Source organism: Podarcis vaucheri, assembly GCF_965113315.1.
Source record: "Podarcis vaucheri genome assembly, chromosome: 2".
In the NCBI taxonomy this organism is placed as follows: domain Eukaryota; kingdom Metazoa; phylum Chordata; class Lepidosauria; order Squamata; family Lacertidae; genus Podarcis; species Podarcis vaucheri.
Window position 1 is genome coordinate 63,726,312 of NC_138760.1, and position 8,838 is coordinate 63,735,149.

The window sequence follows — 8,838 nt, forward strand, 5'->3', positions numbered from 1 at the left end:
GCTTGCTGGGAGTACACCACAAGCTTAACATGCCGGGAGTGGACCACAAGCTTAACATGAATCAACAGCAGCAAAAAAATAATTAAAAAAATTAAAAAATGATGCTATCCTAGACTGCAGCAACAGAATTATGGTGTCCAGGACAAGGGGAGCAATCCACTCTGTTCTGTACTGTGTCCAGTTCTGGGTGTCATAATTTAAGAAGAATGTTGACAAGCTGGAATGTGTGCAGAGGAGGGTGACCAAGACGATAAAGTGTTGGGAAAGCAAGCCATATGAGGAGTAGTTGAGAGAGTTGGATATGTTTAGCCTCATGGAGAGGACACTGAGAGGAGATATAGTAGCCATCCTCAACTATCTGAAGGGCTGTCACATGGAAGATGGGGCAAGCTTGGTTTGTCCTGCGCTGAGGGTAGGACCCAAACTGATGGACTCAAGTTACAAGAAAGGAGATTCCGACTAAACATCAGGAAGAACTTTCAGATGGTAAGAGCTGTTCAGCAGTGGAACGGTCTCCCTTGGGAGATGGTGGGCTCTCCTTCCTTGGAGGTTTTCAAGCAGAGGTTGGATGGCCACCTGTCATAGCTGCCTTAGTTGAAATTCTTCCCTTTCAGGGGGTTGAACTAGATGACTCTCAGGGTCCCTTCCTACCCACACATTTCTATGATTCTATTACTCTTCCAATAGTGGATGCTTCTGCCAAATCTAAATCCCTTCCATAAGTGCAAGGGCACCGATGGGATTCCCATAAATGGTTGCTTTCAAATTTGCCATAAATTAACTTTGAATTCATTAACTTTTCTCTTGGAAGTGTGGCTTTAGGCCTCGGCGTGGGACTTTTTCTGGTTTCAAGATTTATTTGGTACTCATTAGCTTCTCTGCCTGTATTTCTTTCCTTAATTATTCTGGAACTAGTGATGCAGCTTCTCAAGATTTAATAGGGAAGGGAAGGGCCCTTTCTTAGGGCAAGTCTATAGCTCAGTGGTAGAGCATCTGCTTGTCATTCAGAAAGTCCCAGATGCAAGACAATCCCTTGCATCTCCAGGTAGGGCTGGGATACCCTCTTGCCCTGAAACCCTGGAGAGTCACTCCCAGTCAGTGTAGACTGTGCTGAGCTAGAAACTAACTGCTTGGTAGACCAACAGTCTGACTACCTATTGACACAGTTTTCTATGGTACCTGTATCAATACAAGACCCAGTTCACATATCTATTCAGAGTCCTGGCACTGGCTAGAAAGGCTTGCACAATCACAGCCAGGTTACGCAGTGAAGCAACTCCTTGCGTGACTCCGGCTATTTTAGCATCGTACTGCCAAGAGATATATATATATGTGTGTGTGTGTGTGTGTGTGTGTATGTCACATGGGTGGCAGTTTGTAGAGCAGCACAAACGCAACAGCCATTGCACCACCAACTGCATGAGTAAATCAAGCTTGAATGAAACACCCTGCAATAACTGACTGCTATTCAAATGAAATATATTTGAGCACATTGTTGGTGGGGAGCAACAAAACATGCCCCCAGCCTTTAAAAGTCTTTTAATGAATGTATCTCTTTGTCCTTGACATCTTATAGATTTGCAAGTGCAGACACACGCCAACAGTGTAATGTAGGTATCGTCCTTGCTATCTCCCGCATTTCCTCATCTTCTACACTCCCGATTTCAAAGGATCTCATTGTTCCAGAGCGCAGCCTTGATCTCATTTTGTAGAATGCTGAATTATATGCCCTGTTTTCACCCTCGGTTGCAATTTGTGGTGCTAAAGGGGTGGAATTTTCATATTTATATAAAGCAGGCCTTTATGGGAAGCGATGATCCTGGTCTCTGTTAGTAAATGCAGAACCTGGAAGGAGGTGGTTGTGATCAGTCCCCCATTAGCTAACAAATGCATACCTAGCAAAACCAAACCAGAAGAATGACCCAAGTCCTTGTAAATTTGTTCCATTAATATGATTTCTCCCCCCTTGCGTTGAGCTCGCATCCGGTCTTGTTTCCAAAGTCTGGGTGTTGGCAGGTTAAGCAGTACATGCATACCACACGCACAGTGAATATGCTGAACAATGCATCCGTTTCTCCCCCTCCTCCAGCATGTTATATACCATTCATGTGAGACGTGCTGCTGACATGCTTGGAACATCCTGAATATCCTTGAGGCTTTGCTAATGAAAATCTATGTGTTTGTTTCCTTCCCAAGACGTGCTTCTTGTGTACCATCAAATGCTTGTGTGTGCGTGTGTATGTGTGTGCCACACAGGAACAAGCGCTCGCAAGTTGCAGGATATGGCAGTAAACATGCCAAATGAGAAACATCCGATGAGCTGCTCTACTGAAGCTCACCTACTTAAATAGCTTTTCTTTTTAAAGTCCTTTTATTGCCACTATTATTTATTTTAAAAACAACAACACACCAAACCAAACCAAAAGAGGGTCATGAAAAGCTCTAAGCTAGTAGCCTTAGAAGATTTTAAGGCAGTTGCTTGGGAAAGAAGTGATTCAAAAATTCACAAAGCGGTTGTTGTTTTTTTAAGCTAATTGGGATAAGGGTTTAGGGTGTGAAGTGAGAGCAGATGAATCTACTGTATGAATTCACTGGGGCTTTGAGGAGAGAAACTGGGTTATGGGTCATTGTGGTGCTTATTATAAACCACAGATTAACACCAGTGGATTGGGTTCAGAGATGCATGGGCAGAACAATGCATGTGTAGAGGGCATTTCCTGGCTCTCTCTCTGTGCAGAGGTCCTATTCTACGCCCCACCAAAATTCTCTAGGTTTAAGAGACCCTCTGGGAAAGTCTGGGGTGGGGCACGGAGGGCCAGAATGGGACAAGGAAATCTTCAGAGTTCAGGGAGGCAGCCATGAGCAAGTAGAAGTGCCTTTGGATCACCCCTGGAGCCAAGTTCACGTTTGCCTTTCGCACTCAACACCCACAACATACATTTCAAGCACATGGCTCCCCCCCAAAGAAACCTGGGAACTGTAGTTTATCCCCTCACAGAGCAGCAATTCTCAACACCCTTAACAATCTACAGTTCCTATGATTCTTTGGGGAAGCCGTATGCTTGAAATGTATTTGTGCAGGTGACCCTAACATAAACGAGAAATAGCCCTTTAGAAGGAAGCTTTCAAAGTAAGCACCATTTGTATTTCTTTGTTTATTTTTTAAATCCTTTTTTTTCCTTGAGAGTTCAAGATAACTTTTTAAATATCATGATAAATATCCAATTGGATAAGTTTTTAACATTGGGGATCACACACCTCCTTGTTTCTGTATTCCAATATAGCTGGAAATATGGTTTGCTCTGACTTCAAAGAGCCATATCAGGCCTATGCCAGACTGCTTTCTTCCAGGTGATATATCTGCTACAGATCATGCCAACCCTTCCCCAGTTATTAAATCCATTTATATTCCACCTCTCTAAGAAGGATCAAGGTAACATACAGTAATGAAAATCATAGGCCATGGAAAACCATTAAAAAAACCCAACAAAGCTGTAAAAAGCACACACTAGGAATAAAATAGAATATTCACTAAAAGCAGAAGCATCCCAACTCCTGCAAAAGCCTGCTAAACACATTGGACTTTTCATATCTTTATGAAAAGCAGCCTGGAAAGGAACTGATACATTGATTTGGCAACTCAGTCCAGAGCTGAAGCTCAGTGGCAGAGCATCTGCTATGCATGCAGAAGGTCCCTTGGTATCTCTACACAGGGCTGTGGGAGAACTCAAGAGCCTCTGTGTGGCCAGATGGACCAATCGCATGACTCGGTTCCAAGCATGTGAACCCCACACAGTTGCGAATTGGGTAAAAACCCTCCTCCCCAATTCATTTCCCTTCGTGTGAAGTCTCTCCACCTGCATTAAGTCCATGTGTTAAGGGGATTGCATGGATGCAGGGATACACCATGCCTTGGAAACCCCCAGCCTGCTTTTGACACACATGGGAAGATGCTGTACACATGTACTAACATACGCATGCGGAGTGCCTCCATTTAGGAATGTGGGTCCTGTTGGCCCATGATCACTCTTATGTGGAGGAACTCTGCTTATGGGCTCATCCATGGAGGTGGTTAGGTGCAGCTTCTGGTTGCACTGGTGGTGTGGTGAGTCTGCACAGCGCCCTGCTTAGTGCAAATGTTGGTTTCCCAGATCCTCTCCCTTTTGGATAGGTTTTGTAAGTACTATGTTCATTCCTAACCCAGGAAGCAGAGCTATGTCCATCCGCCAGCCCAGTGCTTTTTTCACCTGCTTGATATTGACAGATGTTGGCACCACTTGCTTTTGTTTTGGGGTTGTTGTTCTCACGGATGATACCGGACAGTGATTGAGTCGTAGTCTGTATCACTTACCCTCGGCTGCCACGGTTTTCCCTGGGAAGAAAAGCACCATACAAATTTCAGAATAGATAAAAAGAAAAATACCCTGTTTGTCTCCCTCATTGAGATGGATGACGGGCCGAACATTTATTCTCATTAAACATTCTTTTCAGCTTTTCTTTTCAGAGTTTGTCCTCAGGTTTCTTGGCTGCGGCACCCCAGTGGTGAAAATTAAACCACTGAGCAGACGAGACACGGCTTAGCGAATGAATAGAGGCTTGGTGCAATGGGTCATGTGACCGAGGGCACTCATTTGAGCCTGCAGAGTGGCTGAAGGCGTTGTTTGGTTCCCAGTCTTACTGGGTTGTGCACTGAGGTGCCAATGGGGAATGCAAAGCAGGAGCATCCATCATAAGCAACCACAGACCGATTATGATCTGGCAAAAGTGTACACAATAAGCTGATGTCATAATCAAGCTATTTAAAACCAAACCAAACGTCCAGGGAAGAAGAGAAATGAGGAAAGGGAAAAAGTCCTCTCTCAGCGATGAGGCACATGAAACCCGTATAATTGTGCAAAGATCATAGCTGCCATCATCTGTCATCACGGTTTCATTAAAGCTGCGTTGCTAAGGGACTTGTTGGCCCCTGCCACTTTGAATCGCCGTACTTGCAGTCTGATGTGAATTTATTGTGCCTCTAAGTCAATGACGGTGCCTGCCCGTGCAAGGAGTAACTAGAAATAACCTTGAGGTATAGGATATTGTTCTAAGAAGACACGGCAACAAATCTCCTTCAGCCAACACATATGACTTCAGCTTGCTTCAGTTTCACACATTTGCAAAATACATCTCTGGCCATGCTAATACAACCAATGGCTTACTTGTTCTCTACCTGCTAAGGGTTTTGTGACCCCAGAATGCAGGAAATGCAACATGCCAATATTTAATTTCTTCTTACCAAAATGCTGTCGAGTAAAAAAATCCATTTATTTTTCTTCTTGTACTTAACTCTCAACCAGTGCCTTCTGTACTATATTACTATATTACTGTACTTTGTATATTTTATCCATTCTACTTAGCAGTGCACCATCTCTCCTCCCTTGCTCAATATCTAAAATCACTCTACTTATCCAGACTTGAAAAAGAAATCCAGACTTGAAAAAAAGTTATGTGAGCTAGATTAAGACCTTAGAATCCATCCACACTGTTGCTTAATGTGGAGAGTGAGCACCCTGTACCTCCATTAATTCTCCATTATCCATACGTCACTGTCCTACAACCACAGCTGTCCCACATCTATGGAAGGGGCAAATGTTAGCCACAGTGTTGCTAGCGAGCCTCTGATTTCTTGAAAACCCTGAAAATTGAAGGTTGAAAGCCCTGAAAATTGAGAATTGATGATACTTCACATTCCCAGTTTTTTATGCAGGACAGACAATATCCATCATTTTATGCCTTCTTACGGGTGGTGTGCAGGTGGACAAATGGTTCCACAGAAAGCTGTAACTTCCAGTTTTGAACTTTAAAAAAATAATCATTTGCTGTGTTTTCTAAATGTATGATACTCCATGCACTGCTGGAAAGAGCTCACCTTTTCTCCCAGTAGTCCTTTTGAGCAGCAGAAGTTTGGTGCATTATGCAAAGCATCCAGCTGTGCTTCAGTATCATCACCTCCTGCCTAATATTTCCCCTGTAAATGTTTGGGAAAGAATGTTCTTGGAGAAGGATTCCCTGCAAAGCTGAACCTTCTACTGCTCCTGAGAACCATGCTCAACTTTGGCACTGTGAGTTCAGGGAGGAGATCCCATCTGTCCCCCCCCCTAAAAAATAAAATCCCCTACAGTCATTGGCAATGTTGGGCAAGTCTGCAGTAACAAACGTTGCAACTGCAAAAAGGCGGCAGGATTGCCTTGGTGGTGGTTGTGGGCCAAGCTGGTATTCCAGAGTGATTGTGGTCCTCTTGGACATATGGGGGAAGCTTAATTTCAGGGACTACTTAGAGCCAGCCATCACTACACAGACCATTCTGTCCATTGCTCACCAGATGAGCACAAGACGATAGGAACAAAGGTAGAATACAGGAGAGTATTGACTCACAGGGCCAAATCCAGGTAACAACGGGTCACCTTGAAGAACTACACAATATTATTCATGGGGAAGAATGAAGTGTGAAACCAAATAGGGTTCAACATCACCTGGACCTTTTTAGAAGTACAGTAGAGGAAGAATAACCTTCAACATCTGCTTCAGTTTATGGTGCTTCCGGAACCATGAAAAGACCTTCACCAGCAGGTCATGCTGTGGCTTTCTGTGCCACACAGATCTGGCTACCGTTAATGCTCACAGCTACACAGGAGACTGTAATTGTGATAAGCAATGCATGAAGGTTATTCGATTTTGTATGGTACCTGGCTTAGAGATTTGTAAAATATTAAGAGGTTTAGAAATGAATGAGTGGATGAACACTGCAATTTGTTTCAGGGTGTATATTTTTGCTTCTTATTTCTCACCACTTTAATGTTATATAATCCATCCAGATCCTTTTGGGTATGGTGAGGCAGATATTAAACTGAACAAATGTATCTTTTTTGTAGTTAGAGCCATAGTTGTAGCACGGTTCACTTTTGTGATAGGATGATTTATCTCCATATAAGCTCTGCGCACATGGCAGATTCTGCCCTTTATAGCTCACATTCACAGGTGTGTGTGTGTGTGTTTTAAAAGGCATATTTTGCTTGAGAGATAGCCTAGATGTTTATGCATGTCCAGTAACCATAGAAATTCAGCTCTCACGGAACAAAGTCATAAAGCAATTCACATCAATTACTGTAACTTAGAGTAAGGAAGTACAGATACAAAGAGTTTCATCTCAGGCAAAATAAGCAAAAGTGTGCATGACAAAATAAAGGCCCCCATCATTAGGTGCACTCAGGAGGTTGGATTCTTCAAGTTGGACTTTTGACTTTCAACACACACACACACACACACACACACCACCTGCTCCCAGTTTTGTATGACAAACCATGCGGCAGATTCTCAAAGTTTCAAAAGTTGCTTGCCAACAGAGCATTGCTGTTAAAAATCAAAAGTATCACACTGTGCCCAAAACTACTTGGAGCCATCAGCATGTAGAAGAAGGCAGGCAAACTGCAGAGTTACAATTCACGTGTGCTCTGAGTGGTGGCCTTAAGAGGACAAGTTGCTCCACTACAGACAATTATGTAAAGCAACAACACTGTTTAATTCCCACTGGTCTGACTTATCTTGATTTCCTTATATTGGGTGCATTCCACACTTCTTGAATAACTCTGGAAAAAAGTGAAAACAGAGATGCTTTCACGGTGTTTCCAAAACATGAGAAGATGAACAACCAGAACTTGCTGAAATGACATATTAGATGAATGGGGCTTTCATGCTTGGAATTTACTGTTTCCCATATTGGGGGTTAGAAATATTTACCCCCTGGATCCGACTGCTTGGAAACCTTCCCTTTCCACACAACGACAGAAAACTTGAAATGGCTGTCTGGCTGGGCCCTTGCCCCTTTTCTCTCTCCTAGGGAGGAATTAATAAAGCATGCTTTATTTGTATAGTGTAACTTTTAAAATGGCATTTTGGAAGTTTCGTATTCATTCAGTTGTTCCTCAGAACTTCCTGCATCTGTTTGCCAGCATTGGCTGTTAAAACACAGTTGTCAGTAGAACTGGGATTCTTTGAAAATCATGTTCACACCACATCATATCCCTCCCATTCATCAACAGTGAAACCAAGTTGCACTGAGATTAATTTGAAGCATGATTTTACTTTTAAGTGGTCGTTGCCTTCATTATTCTGCCTTGAGAAAAAGCTGTGGAACATCTGCAGCATCTGGGTTGAGGGCATTAGGGATGAAATGGGCCGCTATGGACTTGACGTATGAGCATGTAAGAACACAAAAAGAGCCTGTTGGATAAGGCCAATGGCTTTTCTGGTCCAACATCCTGTTCTTGCAATGGCCAACTAGATGCCTGTGGGAAACCAGGGAGCAGAACATGAAGTCAAGATCACACGCCCCTCCCTTGGTTTCCAGCAACTGGTACAGTATTTGGAATCATTACTCCTTGAACATAGCTGGTGAATGGAGGCTGGCTACCTAATTTCCAGGTTGATCCTTCTCATTTTCCAGCTCTAACATAGAAGGAAAGGGTTCATGGTACGTTTCCTCACAAGCTTTTCTCTCACACGCTGCAGTGGATCTTAGGGTTGCCATATTTCAAAAAGTAAACAACAGGACTCCCCAAAAGTTGTTGAGCTTTTCTTTATGAAAACACACACAAAAAAGCATGATTTCCCCCGGGAGAATCTAGATGAATGGCAGCCCTAGTGGATCTCTATACTCATATAGATGCATCAGGGATTCCAGCAATGTGTGGGCCTTTCCCCCATGTCCACCCCATTGCTGGCCATTTCACCAGGAAGGCCATAGTTTCATCCTTGCCACTGAAGCTCCATATTAGTAAGGGTAAAGAGACCCCTGAC

The 8,838-nt window shown here is 43.3% G+C and overlaps 1 long non-coding RNA gene across 1 annotated transcript; it reads left to right on the forward strand.

Moving 5' to 3' along the window:
* Nucleotides 1–128: 128 nt before the first annotated feature.
* LOC309525945 lies at nt 129–6,634 on the forward strand. The gene is made up of 2 exons (XR_014216597.1): nt 129–486; nt 4,492–6,634. It is a non-coding gene; the product is annotated as an uncharacterized lncRNA (long non-coding RNA).
* Nucleotides 6,635–8,838: the final 2,204 nt, after the last annotated feature.